Source organism: Buteo buteo, chromosome Z (assembly GCF_964188355.1).
Source record: "Buteo buteo chromosome Z, bButBut1.hap1.1, whole genome shotgun sequence".
NCBI lineage: Eukaryota > Metazoa > Chordata > Aves > Accipitriformes > Accipitridae > Buteo > Buteo buteo.
Genome location: NC_134204.1, coordinates 57,968,910 through 57,987,314, shown reverse-complemented (window position 1 = coordinate 57,987,314; position 18,405 = coordinate 57,968,910). Strand labels below are relative to the sequence as shown.

At 40.6% G+C, this 18,405-nt stretch overlaps 1 protein-coding gene across 3 annotated transcripts in view; it reads left to right on the top strand.

Annotated features, from left to right (window-relative positions):
• Nucleotides 1-18,405, top strand: part of RNF38 (ring finger protein 38) — a 126,243-nt gene that overhangs the window by 14,040 nt on the left and 93,798 nt on the right. Inside the window, exon 1 of one of the 3 annotated variants that reach the window (XM_075020246.1) lies at nt 3,141-3,156. The exons of 1 other annotated variant lie outside the window; for it this stretch is intronic. The gene's annotated coding sequence lies outside the window, so the exon portion shown is untranslated. Of the gene's footprint in view, nt 1-3,140; nt 3,157-6,440; nt 6,583-18,405 lie in introns of those variants that run through there. One more of the 3 variants, XM_075020247.1, reaches the window with a different exon arrangement.

Here is an 18,405-nt window from a genome sequence, read left to right as displayed (position 1 = left end):
AGGCAAGACATAGGAAATCATTCTACAATTGTACAAGGCCATAGGAAAGCTTCGTTTTCAAGGCACCATGTCTAGTTTTGGAGGCCTTTTCTGTCTCAAGGGATTTTAAAATTAAGGCAGGTGGTCCAGCAAAGAGATACCAAAATGATTGCCTACTGAAGTATTTTTAATTTTAATCTTCTAAAGATCATGAATTTATACAATTTGGAGAAGAAATGCTGGCTAAGTTTTATTGCATCTCTGTAGAGGGAGGGCCTAGAATAACCACTAAAGATTTTATTATCTCTATAGAGAGCAATAGCTGAAAATACTTAAATACTTGTTAGTACAGTTGGGATGACTTCTGTTGAATATCTGTGTACTGACATGCTTTGGTGTTTATTATCCAGCATCTTTGGAGTTAAGGCTTAGGGTTTGTCTGTGCTAGAAAGTTATGCTGTGCTAACTTAATCTGTATAGCTGAAGTAGCAAAGATGGTCTTCTCAGACATGAAAGTGACTTTGAATTGCTCATTCTGGGAGAGTTTATCCTGTTCTGAAAAACAGCATAAGTCATTGATAAGAACATTTTGGCCTGATAACCCATTATTCATGGGTTATAGTCACAGTTCACCTGGAGAATCACTGCTTACCAATACACTTGCCTGTTCTCTTATGTAGACCACCAGCTCAGAGGTGCTTGAAATTGAAAGTTCCTAACAGTTATGTTTGGTATTGAAAAGAAATTTCCAACCATGTTGTGGGCCCACGTGGTGCCTTTTTGGAATACTTCAGCCCCCTTGTCCTGGCAGTCCATGTGATGAAATTAAGAGGCAATTTCCTACAAAACATTTGTGGTTTATGCCTTTATCTTGCTTTGCCTAGCTTTTGCTGTCTTGTTTTGTTGCTCCTTGTGTTCAAAAATTTTGTGCTTCAGTCAGCTCATTTGACAAGTCATGCTGGAGCTTCCTGGATTTGATCTCATGGCTTTCCAGGCTTTTTCCTTGTTTTTCCTACCTCTCAACCCAATTAAGCTTGTCCTTTTCAAGGCTATTGCTGAAGCAACAAATTTCAAAGTGTAATAAAAATACTTTGGTGGGCTGAATTGCACCTCTTGCACATTATTATGTTCAGTCTTCTTGTGGCCAGTGGAACTGTTTTTGTCATCAAAGGAGCAGTGGCATCAAAATGAGAGCACTGTCACGTAGCCTTAGGAAAGAGGAAACCAGGACATGTGGATATCTCTTCTCCAGGGCTATCCAGAGGTCTCAATGGAAAATATAGTTAGAAAGCTGAGGTTGAAGAAACACCTCTGGGAGACATGTTTCTGGGATGTGAAAGTGATTCTGAGCTCTGGTAAACAAAACACTGTCTTGCTTCCACTGTTTGGATTCCCTGTGAGGATTTTGTATGAATGCTGTCAAAACTGGGCTTAGAAATTTGTTTTTATGTTGTTAACAAGGAAGGCTTTTGCATGTGAAACAAACTGCTATTGTTACGAATTTATGACACAAAAAGAAGGGAAAGTGGATCTTAGTTTGTGTATATACAAAAAAGAAATGTGGCTGGCTGATCTCTGGTTATGTCTGAACTCCTGGAGTTTTGCTCTGGGTATGGCATATTTTGTGTTGCAAAAACTTTGGTAGTGAGAGCTTAAATTTGAAGTTTACTCACCTAGGCAATGCAGATGTTACTTTCCAGAAAACATTGTGAAATAGAGCAGAAGCACATAGGTTTTCAGGAGCAGATTTACTTTACTGTCACCAGCAGTATAGGCATAATTCTTATCATCAGCCACGAACACTCATGCTTCAACTTTGCAAATCAAGTATCGTGAAAAGAGAATTGATCTGTGGTGTATTGGTTTGTGTTTGTTGATTTCACTTGTTTATGCCTACATTAAAGGAAGCATATGTGCTCTTGCACTGTGAGGCATGTATTTGGAAACGGGGAGGCAAGAGATACTATTCCTGTAGACTTCCAAAAGTCTGGTGGCTGATCTTCATTGCTATAGAGAGGCTACTAGAAGGCTTCCTTTTGCTTTTGGAGATGACCCAGAGGCTGTTGAAGTAGGAGCAGCCCTGAGAAAAGGGTAGTGTGCTGAAACAAAGATGGGTATCTCACAAGTCACAGGGTTGTTGTTCGTTCAAAGTCTCCTTTAAATATACATTTACATTTCTGTTGAATATTCTCTATTTTCCCACTTGCTGTTACTACTGTTATTAGCATACTGATGCTCTCAAACAAGGGCTGAGAGTTCAAAACATGCACAACTGATGAGAAATCCAGTGTCTTAGGTTCTAACACTCTTTTGCCTTGCATATTTTCAATTGTTCATTTGCTGCTGGAGACAAACACCCTGTGCATGTGGGAATGCTTACAGAAAGGCACATGAACTTACATACCTCAGTATCGAAAACAGTCACCTCTGTATCTCTTAAAAAGATGTCACATTCCTTGACTTCTGATTGCCTTGGTGCATTATTTATGGTGTAAAAAGAGGTACTGCTGAGGAGGAAACTGGCTCTGCAGCAACGTAGCTTTATGTGTGTTGAATGCATTGTAGACTTTACGGGCTTTTTTGTGAACCTTGTCTACGATATATAACGCTACTAGCTAATGACTTGTTATTGGGACTGGGTGACCTGGCTACTTAAATACTTCTCTTCCAGTTCTATGCACTACTTCATGAGATCTTGGCTTCAACTGAAATATGCCTTAAAAGTAAACTAGACTATATGCATGTTTTTAAATCTGTGTGTATACATTGTGTGTAAATCTGAGAGCCCTGTGTTCTGGATTGGGTATAGGTGTGCCTTCATTAAAAGCAAAAGTGGTAATTGTTCAGTCGTATAAAGATACTCGTAATAGCAGTCCCCATCAGAAGGAGTTAGTCACTTAAAATGACCTTATAGACTGAGTAAAACTGCAGTAACTTGCCCTCTTTCTCAAAGTCTTCATGTATCTGATAGAGTTTGAATTCAAATGGGTACTTTTGCTGCTAAGCTGCTAGATGAACAACTGAAAACTGCTGAGCTATGTGGATATGTGACTCGTACTAGCTGACGTGCATCTGTGTTGCTGCTTTTGCTTTCAGATGTTACCATGAGTATCAGTTGGAGCACAAGGAGCTATGGTAATAGGAGTGTTTGGGAGAGCTGGGTCTTGTTTGAGAAAGGTAAGAGTGTGATGGGACTGGGGGAACTCCTGATGGAACAGAGTGAGAGTTGGTGATAAGTAGCCAGGCAAGACCACCAGGAAATGAGATACCTTACGTTCAAAGAAAAAAATACCAGAAGTTGAGAATTGGCAACTACAGAGAAGGAAGAACCAAGAAATCCATTAGAAAGAAAAGTGTGCTGATTACTTCTGTAACCAGTTACTGAATTGGGAGACATGAAGAAAATTCCAGAGTGCAGTTCTTTTGTGCAGAACATAAAAAATTAGAAACTATGGAAACTAAAAGGAAATCCTGATGGAGAAAGAAGGTTATTATGTTGTGGTGAGTTAACTTTGGCTGGAAGACAGGTGCCCACCAAAGTCACTCTGTCACTCCCCCTCCTCGACTGGACAGGGGAGAGGAAATATGCTAAAAGGCTCGTGGGTTGAGATAAGGACAGGGAGATCACTCAGTAAGTACGGTCACAGGGAAAACAGACTCAGCTTGGGGAAATTAATTTAATTCATTGTCAATCAAAAGTTGAGTAGGATAATAAAACCAATTCTTAAAACACCTTCCCCCCACCCCACCCTTCCTCCCAGGCTCAACTCCACTCCTGGTTCTCTGTACCTCCTCCCCCTGGCAGTGCAGGGGAACAGGGGATGGGGGTTGGGGTCAGTTTATCACACCTTGTCTCTGCTGCTTCTTCCTCCTCAGGGGGAGGAGGACTCCTCACTCTTCTCCTGCTCCACCACAGGAGACAGTCCTTCACAAACTTCTCCAGCATGGGTCCTTCCCATGGGCTGCAGTTCTTCACGAGCTGCTCCAGCATGGGACCTTTCCACATGTGCAGTCCTTCAGGAGCAGACTGCTCCAGCATGGGTTCGCTGTAGGGCCACAAGTCCTGCCAGAAGACCTGCACCAATGTGGGCCCCTCTCCATGGGGCCACAGGCCCTCCCAGGAACCTGCTCCAGCACAGACTTCCCATGGGGTCACAGCCTCCTCCAGGCATCCAGCTGCTCTGGTGTGGGGTCCTGCACAGACTGAAAGGTGGATATCTGCTCCGCCATGGACCTCCATGGACTGCAGGGGTACAGCCTGCCTCACCATGGTCTTCACCACGGGCTGCAGGGGAATCTGCTCTGGTGCCTGGAGCAGCTCCTCCCCCTCCTTCTGCACTGACCTGGGGGTCTGCAGAGTTGCTTCCTGTGCTCTTCTCTCTTGGATGCTGTTGCACAGCAGTTTTACCCCTTCTTAAATATGTTGTCACAGAGGCTCTACGACTGTTGCTGATGGACTCAGCCTTGGCCAGCAGCGGGTCCATCTTGGAGCCAGCTAGCATTGGCTCTGTCGGATATGAGGGAAGGTTCTGGCACCTTCTCACAGGCGCCACCCCTGTAGCCCCCAGCTACCAAAACCTTGCCACATAAACCCAATACGAGGTGGCCTGGAGTAATGAAATCTGGAATTATTTACGTAGATAACCAATGCACACAAACATTGCCTATCTGTATGTGCTTATCTCTCCTTTGACTGCACAGGGAATCTAAGCTTATAATTTCGTCACAGCTCCAAGACAGATGCTTGAAGAAGGAAACACAGCTACTTTACATAGGGTGTCCTGGGGCAAGATGAGGTGTATGAAGAGCTGGGTGAAAAAGCTCATGTAGGGGAGGAAAGTGAGCTCACCACCTTGTATTGTTTTATGTGTAATTACTTATGACTTAAGCACTTTGCTCTCTAGAAAAGTTCTACAGCTGAAAAGGATAATGTATTTGATCCCAAAGGCAGTTTTTTCTGGGTTCCTTATCCTATAGCTTGAATGTAAAATTGAAAATGAGCTGCACAGCTGCCATTATTTTGAATAAAGAAATGTGTATGTACAGAAGAATCCTACTGATGTTCTCTAGATTACTCACTAGTCAGAAATCTTAGGATACTGTATACACTTGTAAGTTTGCCATGGGGGAAAAGTGTGGAATTGTAAAGAAAATAAAATTATGAAATTCAAAATGAAATGCTAAACCAAAACCTTTTGACATAGAGAGAGATTGATATATCATCTCTTTTGCTTAGCTTTTGGGGGTTTCAGATTTTTAACTTTGCCCAGAAGGCTTCCAGAAAGTTGTGGAGGTTTTGTGGTGGTGGTGTTTTGTTTGTGTTTTGGTTTTGGTTTTTTTTTTCCCACACAGCAGGCAGAAAGCAACTGCAGGACTAAGAAAGATGCAGAAATAATCCAGCTGTATAAACGGAATGTAAACTGTAGTGTTCAGACTGATCTGTGATTTGAAGTAAAATCTACTTATGAGTGACCTAATGCTCTGTCATTTGATAAAATTGCTGTGCTTTGTCTATTTTTTGGTAAATGCACAAGTAATCTGTTTTGATAGTCTTTGGGGGGCTATTGGGATATAGATAGATTGGGAGATTGGGATATAGATTAAATTTTGGACAGACCCACACAGTAAGCAAGTGCTTTGTAAAAGTAAATAAATAATGATGGCATTGATTTATTTATACATTTGGCTGTTAAAAAAATTCCCCATGTGGAGATAATGATAGAGATAGCATCAATGATGGAGGAACATATACTTGGGAACTTGGGAGGGGGAGAAAGAGAGAATAACTTGGTATTTCAGGAAGAAAAGCTTTTATTTTCTGTTGCATGCAGATCTACAGTAATGGAAAGTGAATTTGCATTTGAATGCAAATGCACAGATGCAGTGGCTTCAATGTGCAGATATTTTTTTGAACTTTACCTTTATTTATATGATTCAGTTTGTTCATGAATCAAAGGAATAGCTTGGTTTCCACTCTGTACCTGCAGTTTTGAGTAATCCTCACTATTCAGGAGACTGAAGCTAGAGGCCTCTCATTTCGAGGTTAGTGATCCTTCCCTCCTAACCCTCAGTATTGCAAAGCATAAGCTTGCCGGCTGGTAGACGCCAACCTCAGCGGCTGAATGTAATTTTTACCAGGCTCTGCTGTATGGTTTGCTCGTGTGGCCCTAGTGCTTTCCTCCTGTGCTTACGGTACTAGTACTTGTTTGGTGCTTTTGCTTCATGTTTGATATGCACAAATACGATGTAAACTGTGTTCAAGACATATGATGAATATTAGATAGCTTTTCTTTCTTATCAAGTAAAAAGCAGAAAACCTGAATTGCCCTTATCACCCAAAAACATTTTGTCATTTCACAGAAGTGTATTAACCCTGTCCTACAGAACTAAACATCTGACTACGGTTCTTTTTTTTCCAGATTAACTGTTCATTAAAAACATTTTAGCATCACCATTATTTTCAACTTGGAGTTCATTCTCATAAGCTTCATAGTATGGTTGCCAGTATTGGAGAGAAACAAGTTCCTGTAAAAAATGGGGGAGTTTCCCATCACAAGATGCTGCTTCTGTTATGAACATATTGTAGAAAACGTTGGCAGTTAGGTAAGTGTGAGGATCTGTGTCTAGAAATCCAGAGCATAGCTTAGACATTTGACTCTGGGAGAACTAATATTAAATGGCTTATTGAAGCAGGCTGCTGATAGTACTTGAGTTATAAAATCTGGATTATGCTTTTCTCTCTCAAAATAGCTCTTGAAAGCACATCTAGACATAGGACTATTAGGAGCATTAAGCAGGGTATTCCAGTCTTTCCAATGGCTTCTAAGGGACTGTATTGAGAGCGGCTCTGTGTTGGGTTCTTATTATAGGGTACTTTGAACTTGTTGTAACATCCCATTATTGACAGAAGTGGGAACCTTTTAATATTAGTCCCTGGGTTGAGCTTGTGTTTGTGAGGTGTTCTCTTCAGTTCCTTTTTTCCTAATGTTTAGCCTTGGCCACATATACCCTTGTTTATTTCCTTGGTACTCAGATCCTAACTCCTAATAATGTTGCCCTACATTCCAACTCATCTTACCATCTACCACCTCTGGGTGTCTTGAGGAGGAGGAGAAACAAAGACATCACTTCCAGAGGATGTACATAATATTTTGTTTGCTGCATTCTTCTCTCTTAGCTTCTCCAGCCTTAACCTTATCTGCTGTTCTTTCCTCTAGTTTCAGTTTCCAGGTGCCCAAGAACAGAATAGTCTGTCATATGCTAAGTGTTCAGCAATCTAAAGAAAGTTCAGAATTTCCTCAGTCCTTGTATCCTGCTAGAAATCAACATCTGACCCTTGGTCATGTTCAGGAAGGTCATAGGCTTGATACCTGGCTTCTAAACCAGGAAACAGCATGCCATGCTTTATTGCTTCATGGGGCAGAATCTTTTTACTTACATTGCTGTTGTGCTCAGAAAGGCTGTATTTTGCAAAGTGCTGCACATGGGTAGTGCAAAAAGAAAAGCTGGTAATCGAGTAGACTACTTTCAGAGTCGGGAGAAGGTGTCTCATAGATTCTATCTGGCTTTGTGCCAGGAGGTTTATTTTGCCCTGTTCAGGCACTTAGCAGTCTGTGATAGGCCAGCTAGGGTTGTGGAAAACTGCTTGTGCCCAATAAGCCACACAATGTCAGTTAACGGGTGTCCTACACTGAGAGGGACTGCTGTGAGTCCTGCTGGTGATGTTCTGTTCTGTCTTGCAGCTTTACTGAGGCCACACAAAGGTACTGAAGTGCTTTCCAAAACCTGGAACCTATCTACAACTGGACTTAAAGTCTGGAGGGATGTTTGTGGAAGGTGAACAGTGGTTTTGGAACAAATTGTTCTTATTTTGTCAGATACAGGTTAGTCCTAGGTCAGTCTAGATCATACCTGGTTGCTACTCATGGCCCTCAGCAGATGCTTAAGAATGGAGTTTGAGTGAAGCACAAGCTAAGTAATTCATCCTATCATATGACCCAAGCTTCAGGAAGTCCTGGTGAGGGACTTTCTGAGCTGCAAGTTGTATCAGACACATGGTGTTCAGTGGACTGGACTTTTTTTGAGGCACATTGAGTAACTTTTCTTTGTCCGCCTTCTTTGTGGCACTCATGATATTCACTCAGTCATCTAATTTCTAAGCTGAAGAGTCCAGGTCTGTAAGTTTTCTCCAACCCACACACCTCCCCTGACCCCGCTCTAGTTTATCACTGTTCTGTGACTAATTACAGGCTCTTAAGAATGCAGTTTTCAAGGTACTGGCAAACTCTGAGTGTACAGCGTTTTCAGTCTTGTTCTGTAGTCCTTTTCTGCTAATTCTGAATGTTCCTCTGTTACTCCTATCAGAAGCTTTGCAAAGAGACCATTTCCATTTAAGGGGAGGAAGCAAAAGGAAGCTTTTGGTCCAGAAGTGTGGCTGGGATTATTTTTCTTCTTGTGTGGCTTCTTTTGTAGTTACTGGCAGTGAATTTCATCTGTCACTTTATTTGCCCTTCACCTGAACTTGTTAAATCCTGTCATAATTCTGTTTTATCTTCCCTTTGACCCCAGGTTGTGTCTGTTACTGATCTTAATAGACTAGAAAATGAAGATTGCTTTGAAACTTTTAAGACCTTGTCTAGTATTGCAGAACTGTGCTAGATGAGGATAACCACTCCATGGTTGAAAGTTCTGCCTGTGCTTCATCCAGCATGTTTGCATGCCTGTGTGGAGCTGGCTGGGTCATGTCTTCCACATTTGCTTTACTGGCAGTGTGCTACTCTGCTTGCTCCTGAACAGAGCAGGTCCTGAGGATGCTCTGGAAATGTGGAGGCAGTGCCCTGGCAAGGGAGACAGAGGTCTGCAGCAGAGGTAGCTCCCTCTGACTTCACTCATGATTCTGTCTTCTTGCTCTCCTTTTTATCTCCTTAAAGGTAGTTTTTGGCTCTCCCCCTGCTTTTACTTAGCAAATTACTTAAACTATTTTTTCTCTTTAAAATGGTAAGTAACTGGATTTCTGGTCAACAGCCTTGATTTTAATTGCTATGAATGATTAGGAAGCTTTTATAGTAAACCCTCACTGCTTCTTCAAGGTGACTTATGAATCGGGAATGTGTCCACTCCACATTCCACTGCTGGAATTGCCGTCAGGCCAGAGTGTACAAAGCTGTAATTTCACTAGAGCTGGATGGAGATTGGAAGATCTTAAAATGCCTGCACAAACCTAGTGGTTTGCTGCAAGGCCTGCTTCCAGCTGTTTGCTGTATTCCAATTTTAGCTTGTGGTTTTGCACCTGCTTGGGAAGTTTGGGTTCTGGCTACTAGCTAAACCAACTTGCTGCTTCCTTGAAATTAACAATACCAAAAAGTATGTCTGAAGTCTGCTTTGTTTGTCTTTTAAACAGAGAACAAAGGAATCTTTTCCATGCAGTAATTATCCGAGAGCTGTGTAAACTTCTTGAATAAGGTTTAAACAATGCTATTGAGGAAAAGTCTCCTGAATGTAACTGAATGTGGTAGTGGCACACTGTGGGCAGTCTCCCTGCTCTAAGAACTCTGTTTTTCAAAGGCAAAGTAAACTATGTTCTGACAATGTTCTTGTGAATATATTGACTTATCATTGAGGCAGTGTCACAAAAGGGTGGGCTTTTGCAGTAGTGGAAATGCTAGAGATGGAATTCATATCTTGCATATGCAGTTGAGCTGGTGGGAGGAGAAAAGGCAAAAGGATTCACCCTGGGAAGTTGGTGTGCCACGTCCTTCATATTTCCCAAATAAGCTTTCCCTGCGGTTCTGAGATTTGTGATACATGACACCTGCTTGCTGTCCAGCTTAAGAAATGACTGAATATTTGAGTCTTCTGATAGATGGGGAAGCTGAAGTGTCCTGTATGGATAGCGTTAATACTCGCTATTAAAAAGAAGTTTTCAGTGAGATGTAGATTATCATTAACATGCTTGTTGGCCTCGGTTACTGCCTGAAAGTTTAACTTCATGTTTTCAATCTTGCATTATTTTGCAATATGCCTCAGGTAGTCAGTAATGACCAGGCTGAAAGGAGGATGAGTGTCCTGGTTTAACCCCAGCCAGCAACTAAGCACCACACAGCCACTCACTCACTTCCCCCCACCCTGCAGTGGGATGGGAGAGAAAATCAGGAAAAGAAGTAGAACTCATGGGTTGAGATAAGAACAGTTTAATAGAACAGAAAAGAAGAAACTAATAATGATAACACTAATAAAATGACAACAGTAATAATAAAAGGACTGGAATGTACAAATGATGCACAGTGCAATTGCTCACCACCCGCCGATCAATGCCCAGTTAGTCCCCGAGAGGCAATCCCCTCACCCCCACTCCCCCCAGTTCCTATACTAGCTGTGATGTCCCATGGTATGGAATACCCCATTGGCCACTTTGGGTCAGCTGCCCTGGCTGTGTCCTGTGCCAGCTTATTGTGCCCCTCCAGCCTTCTTGCTGGCTGGGCATGAGAAGCTGAAAAATCCTTGACTTTAGACGAAACATTACTGACCAATGACTGAAAACATCAGTGTTATCAACATTCTTCTCATACTGAACTGAAAACATAGCACTGTACCAGCTACTAGGAAGACAATTAACTCTATCCCAGCTGAAACCAGGACAGAGTGAAAGAAATTTAAAAAAAAAAAGGCGGTGCCGTGAGAGATATAGATGTTTTGCTAATTGTGTTGGATGGGATAGCAGATCTAGTCATAGTAGCAAAGAATTCTGGCACATCTGAGATAAAGGGAGAAAGAAAATTGAACAGTTAAAGCAATATGTATCGTACTGAACCACTGCATGCTTAAAGGGTGATCTTCCAAGAATGCTCAAGAAACTTCTGTGCAGTGGTTTAGTTTTTGCTATAGCCATACAAACAGAATAGCTTTTTATTTTCTCAGTTCTGGGTAAGAAAAGACTGTTTAATGAACACAGTTCAGCTCTTCAGTGTTATAGCAGTTACCTGACCCTTTTTTCCACTGCTGTTTTTCTTCTGTGAGCAACATCTGCAGCTTCTTGTCCTTGTACAGTCTTAACTTTTAAAACATCTTGTGTAACATAGGAGACTGCAGGTTCAATATTGTGATGTGTGATCATCACAGAAATTGTTACAATTTGTTATAATCTTTGTTATATTATTTAACAATTTAATTGTTATAATCTTTATCTCACGCCAGGTACACTTTGTGCTTTTTCCAGTTCCTCCTATATCAAAGCTCCTTCTGGGTGATTTCTTTTAGAACTTTTGCAAGTTGCCCTCCTTAACTTATGTTACACACCTTGACCTTTTTCTATTTCTACTGATTTGTCTTTTCTGTAGTTTTCAGAGACATTCTTCCCTGTCTAATCACTGACTTTCATACTGTTATGTAAACTTAGTACTCTGTGACATGTTCCCATCATAAATTTCTACAGCAGCCTGATTTGATTTATATCTATGGGTTTCACGTAACTAAACTCTGTCCTGACTTCTGAGTTTTCAGTTTTTCTCTTTGAAACTTGTCTATTCCTCCTATCCAGGGACATACAGGATGCCACATATGTTACAAGTCAAGTCAGCATTGTTAGTATTTGTACAGACTACAAAGCCTTCTATGCAATTAGATTATTTGTGCTGTCTGTTGTGTCAATGCTATTCAAAACAATGTTAAAAACCAGTAAAGTTTTAACTGTTGTCTTAGTTTCAGTTTTAACACAGTACTTTCATAATAGTAGCTCTTTTAGGTGTGTATTTTTGTTTCAGTATTGTAGTATAACACTGTTACAAGGTGCTAAGTGTTGAAAACTTGCTTGCAAGGTTATCTTGTGAGGAGTGCAAGCAGAAATGTGACAGCACAGGGAAACCTGCGGGGAGTAAGTGCAGAGGTAATCTGGTTATATTGGCAGCACTTCCTCCTGCTTTCCCAGAGACTTGGGGGAAGTGCTGGACGATTAACCTGTCCTTGCACAGGAGAGGGATGAGGCAGAAGAATTGTGCTTGGTTGCTTGTCTGTCAGAAGGTAGGCTGTGGCTCGCTAACTATCACTGTCATGATTTCAGAGCCTGCCTGACAGTGGTGATGAGGATGACAATTTAGGGGTGTTAAGTGATGTCGTACCATGAGTACATCTGGCACTCTATTGCAAGAGTGGAAGTAGTCCTCAGTATATGAAGTGCATTGACCCTTTTCTTCTGGCTTAGTTGACTGGTGTACAGTTTTATACATTTTGCTGCCTTTCAAGTGTCCAACTTCAATGACAACTCTTGGACTACTTCCCTGAAAACATAACTCCGGGAAGGAAGTGCTGTAGCAGTTGGACGGTGTGATGGTTTTGGTGGATTGTGCCCCTTGCTTTCTCTGAACTAGGTATGCTTGTGTTGGATCATAAGCTCAAGAGCGTAAGTATGAAACACATTGTGAACCTTCATGAAACAGTGGGATGTTTTGCATTCTCTTTCCCTTCTATGAGAACTCAAGCTTTGATTTTAGTGAGACTGTAGAGTTCTTCAGGGAATGAAGTTTCAAACAAATTGTTCTAAGTGTTATGTATTGTAATGTGGTACTTGAGTCTGGAGAACAGGTCCAGAAGTTGCCATATAATGAGATGCAGCTTTGCAGAAGATGCTGTTATAATAAAAGCATTTGTTCTTTGTGGTGACTACCACTGCTGAAGAAACTAAAGAATTTAGGAACAGCTTTTTGGTGGAGAATTCAGAAAGAGAGTGTAGGAACAGAAACAAAGGAGTTCAAAGACAAGTTGAAAGAAGACTGGTAACAAAGGGAGGAGTAAAAGGGTCCATTTGAAATTTTGCATTTCAAAACATGTTTCTTTCTTCTCAGTTAAGCAGTTAGTCAATTTCAGGGGGGTAGTTAAACTCCTGTTATACATTGGTAGAATATGAATTGGAAGTACCTAGTGTAGTTTTATTTTAGATTTCGTAATTACCACTTAAAGAAGTAGCCAAATGCTTTGTTAATTATACTGTTCCTTAAACTATTGTCGTTTTTTTTCTAAATTGCTCATACTAGTAGGTCTTTCTTATATGCCTGTTTTTCTGTTCTGTGAATGTTGCTTAAAAATTTATCTCTTTTAATTGTAATTTATTCACCATTGAAGGAAAACTACATCATCTGTAACTGTGTGGATTCAGTGTTTCTTGAAGAGAATGCTTTGGGGAACTGTTCTTGTTGACTTTTCCCTTGAAGTCATAAAACAGTTATCAGCTAAAGCAGAGACTACTACATCATCATGCCTAACCTTTGAAGTGCTTTAAGATACCAAAATGCAGAATATCTGGGTTCTTGACATACAAATCTCATGACTACAATGTTAGATACTGGATCCTCTGCATATAGTCTGTAGTTGCTGCACTAAGACAACTTTTTTTAATTCACAAAAGTTATTCTTTATTTCTTTTAAGATTTATGTCAAATCTGACTATAATATTGCAGATTTTTTCCTGTGTCTTCCCCATTTTATTGCAAGTACAGTTTTAGTCCAGAGAGTTTTTTTGTTTAATTTATCAGAGCAATTTTTTAACTATTATTTTTGTAGGGTGGCAGGAACATTCTGATAGCAATGTAAAAATGTTCTGGAGCTAAAAGCTTAATTTCTGGTCTTTCATGCAAAGCAGTGGACTGCTTGTATTTAATTTTTCTATGGTACATAATCTTTTTTCCCCAATCTCTATGCTGATATTTTGACAGATCTCATGAGAGAGTTACTTACAGAGTTTGAAAGTGGAGGCTCACCTCCTGATTATTTTGAAGACTTTCAGACTCCACAGGCACTTTGTGTGGACACCTTAAGAAAAACATCCTGTACTGCCTTTCCTTCCTTGTTATGTATGTTGTTACAACTGTTGCACTACGAATCTGTAGCATCTCACCTGTTGAAACTGGTAGTGGGTGACAGGGTTAGTACCAGAATGTTTACCTTCCAAGTGAAAGTTTGATGAGGTTATTAGTATGCTCACATGTGCCCCTACCAGACTCTGCTGTTGACTTGCCTGCTGGCCACAGGGCACACAGTCTGTATAGCTTTTAAGTTTGACTGCATAAGAACTAGTGAAGCAGCATTAATTTTTTAATTTCCTGGGTTGACAGAGCTCTTTTATTCATACCACCTGGTCCTGCAGAGGGTTATGGTCAGAAAGATGCACAGGTTTTGGCAGAAGGACAAGACCTTTGTGTAGCCATTAGGTAAGATTCTCTTTCCAAAGTTGGGTTTTGGAACACAATTAGCTACCTAGCAGGTACTTAAGAAGGTTTTACTCTCTTTTAGTCTTCTGTTCTGTTAGCTGGTTATTGCAGATCCTGGCTGCTTCTGGATGTTCAATTGCTAACTGCAGCTGAGATCAATGAAAACAGGACTGTCAAAGTTGAGAAGCAAGCAGCTTGCACTGAGTGCAACATCAGCTTGTGCTTTGAAACATGAGGCAAAAATAAAGTGGTGAATGATCCTTCTCTATGCCAAGTGTTCTGTGTAACTGAGTTAGGAATGCAGAAGAAAATACGACTTTTCACACTGTCATAATATACAGAGAGGTTGAAAATAATGTCATGCAAGCTCTAGTAATTCACCTATTTCCTAAAGTTCACTTCTCATTTGCAATGTGATTCTGCTTTAGAGCCATTTAAAAGATTCAGCTGGAATTTCAAAACATTTACAGTATTTTCAAAAACTTCTGCGTACTCTCAGCTGAGATACTCCCCCCCACCCCCGTAAAAGGTGAAATCAGTGAGCTAATACTTTAGAGAAATGTTTAAGGGTGTTGCTGATTGCAGTTGGACTTAAAATTGTTCATATTTGGTCTTTCTTATTGTGCCCACATGAACACCATGCCCTCCCCCCCTTTTGTTTCTGTCAAATGCGGAGGTTTTGTGCTGAAAGATTTGTTCTGAAAGATTCTCACTGAACAGTGAGAGTCTTAGTATCAGGTTGAACAGGATGGTTTTTCTTCTTTTCCCTTCTATCAATTTTCTGACCCACCCTTGCTGGCAGACCTCTTGAGCTGGAGCTGCATGTGTGTGAAAATGACCTCTGAATGAAGTTAAGACTAGAAGCTTTCAGTTATTTTTCAAAAAGTCATGCATCTAAAATTGCATCCCCTTGGGAACAGACAAACCAGAAAACCTGTAAGAACCTTGCTAGAAAGTATAGAGGTTGATGTGTTAGTCTCCTGTACAGACACTTACGCTTGGACATACATGCACTTGCTTCCTTCCCCCTACGCCTCCCATGGAGGAATAAATGGGGCACAGGTTTGTCATTTGGCCTCAATTTGCATAGCAGCTGATCAGCTTTTAAATTAGCATGTGTGAAAAACATTTAGAAAACACAGAATTTCCCATATACCTTAAGAGTGCCTATTAAATGTGCAGTGTAGAGGAATGTAGGCTGTCCAGTTGCAAATAGTTCCTCATAGTTACAAAGCAGAAACTACTGTGGAAGTAGTGTATCTCTCAGCCTGCTTTGTTCAATGGAATCCAGACAGAGCACCTAGCTTTGCACAGAAACATCTTTAGAATGGTCTTTAAAAAAAAAAAAGAAGAAATAAAATCCAAATGCCTCAGACTTCTGCTTAAAGCTGATTTAATGGCTAAGCATCTGAAAACTGCTGTAAGAAACAAGCAGGAACAGATAAAACTTCATGCAGCTGATCTCATTTCTCAGTCTTCATGCTTTTTGTGGAAGGTCTTTATAAGGTTTCCAAATTCTAATGAACAATGGTTGTTCAAGCTTGTAGACCCTCCTATTTCTGTCACATACATGCCAAGATTAATAGATTCTGCATGCTTAAAATTGTGGATTCAGAACTTTTACTACAACCCAGTGAGGTCAGCAAGTTTCTCCCAAATTATGCTTTTTTTAGAAGGAAAAAAGAATTAAGGCATAGTTATTACTAGTTCTTGCATTGAACTTTTCTAAGGTTAAATTGAGCAGAAATTAGAAGCATGTTTTGTAAATTCAGGGCCTTTGATTGTCTGAATGTGTGTAGTTGGGGAACTGTTCTTTGTACATTTCTTTTCCCCTTCCTACTGAAGATAATATTTTGATGTGACTATATGCTGGGAATGTTGCAAATGCACATTGAAAGAAAGAACTGGATTTTCTTCCTTGTTCTCCAAATAGGCAGACAGCACTATGATTTTGGAATAGTTTCATTTTCTGCTGCCTCAATATATTCTCACCCTAAAGCAAGCGGACAGTTTATTATGTTCTTGCATGCTCATTTGTGGGTTACATGCTATCCTAAGAAGTGGCCAAACCAGCTGAAATTTGGAGGAAAATGTAATTGTATTGCCACCAGTTGAGACAACTCTGGTTGTGGGATTGAGGATGAGAGGTAGTGAGCACAAACTGAAACACAGGAGGTTCCCTCTGAACGTCCGGAGGCTGTGAAAGTGATGGAGCTTTGGCACAGGTTGCCCAGGGAGATTTTGGAGTCTCCCACCTTGGAGGCATTCACAAGCCATCTGGACATCATCCTGGGCAACCTGCTTTAAGTGGTCCTGCTTGAGCAGGGGGCTTGGACAAGATGACCTCCAGAGTTCCCTTCCCTTTCTAACCTCAACTATTCTGTGCTTCTGTAATTCTTTAGTCTTTTTTACAGCAAAGGCTTGTTTCCATAGTAATCAGCAACCATAATGGATCATTTCTTCCACATTAAAAGAGCTGTCAACATTTTGCTCTGAAGCATGAAGTGGGAAGTTGCTCCCTCCATAAATGTTCTCTTCCATCCAGAAGCGCTTTCTCTTCTAATACTTCGAGGTGATTTTTAAGTCATTTCAAAGAAAAACACTTGACCAGGAATTGATTTAAACTAACTTCAGAAGGTGATAATCAAATATTGTTAAGTTTCAGTTGAAAGCTGTAGATGAAGATCTGTTTAGGTAGAGCATCCCTGCTTTGTAGTTGGAAGCCCTCTTGCAGAAGAACATCTTCTGCTGCCTCTAACTATATTGTAATGGCAGATGTGGAAGACATCTGCCCATAATCAGCTCTTTGAAGAAGAGGGAAAACTGAAGCAAATACACATTTCTGTTAAACCATTTGTACCTTGGTAATATGTTTGGTTATGAATTGAAACTTTTTGGTTTGGATTTTTTTTCCCAGAATGTCAACTGTTGTTCTAATTTGGAATTTATATAAAAATTGACAGCTCTTCACAGACCAGAAGTACTGTTTCCTGACTGTCTCTTGTAATGTATCAGATGAATTTTATAAAGGAAGGTGAGAGGTGTGCTTTCATTTGAATGGCTGGATTTGTCATCCTGTTAATAACTTTTTCTGTTGCTGAAGAGCATAATCCATCTAAAGCTTTGTCAGTAGGCAAGTGTAACCTAACTTTTAACCCTCTGGAAAAACTCCCACTCCATGGAGAGAAAGGGAGTGACGCGAGAGTGAGACTACTCCTTTGGGGACAAAAGAAACCTTCCAGGCTTTTAGCTAGTTCAACAGCTGGCTTTATTGCAGAAGTATCTTGGTTTGTTACAACAGTCTTTTTGAAAGCAAGGTGATGTGCTTGCTTTCCCATTCTGGGTTGTCAAGAACTAGGTGCCATCTGGGTCTGAAGTTTGCAAGGTTGAGATTATGATGTTTTAAAGCTCTTCAGTTTTATGGGTGGAAAATAGTAGCTTTTAGGTAGGAAGAAAGAAAGGAACAAGTTATTTTAAAAATGAGGTATTTCTGATGAATCTATAAAGTGAAAATGCATATTCTGACTCTGGAGTGGCAGAGATGAGGTGGTCTAACCAAGGCACGCATCCAGGTGTGTCAGCAGTATAAATTGCTGATCATTGAAGAAAATCTGTTCATTTGGTCTTTAATTCAGTGCTGAGATAGCACTTAATGTTGCAAGAACTTTCTCCCTTCAGTATGAAGGGGAAGTATGAAGGCATGGGCAGCCTGTTCACCAGAGCTTTCATGAGGAACTGAACTCTGAACATTCTTGCAGAGATAGCCTGGGACACCGGCAGGAGTACCTACAAAAAAGGAGAGTTCTTCAGAAAAATTAACCACATCAGACTTTGCAACAGCTACAAGGTCTTCAGTCATAGAGATCATAACAAATTCACCTTGGTTACTGAAGGTGGTGTTACTGAATAAGGTGAACACCTTTCATGTGCCATGGAAATCCACTGGTCATTTCAGGCCTGGCTGTTTTGTGCATTGCTGCCAACAAAAGTATTTGTTGGAGGCCCTGTGTTTGGTAACTGGCCATTGCAGCTGCTCTGACTCTGAAAGTTGTTCAGAAGACATAAAGAAAACACAGGGGGGATTTGGTGTGTGTGTGGTTGTTGGACTTCAGCTTCCTTGTGGTATACCTGTAACTTCTTGATATTGTTTGGTTTATGTACTCAAATGTTGGGAAAGTTGGTGAGGGTGGAGTTTATGTTAGAAGTAGTCTAAAGCATTTTATTCTTT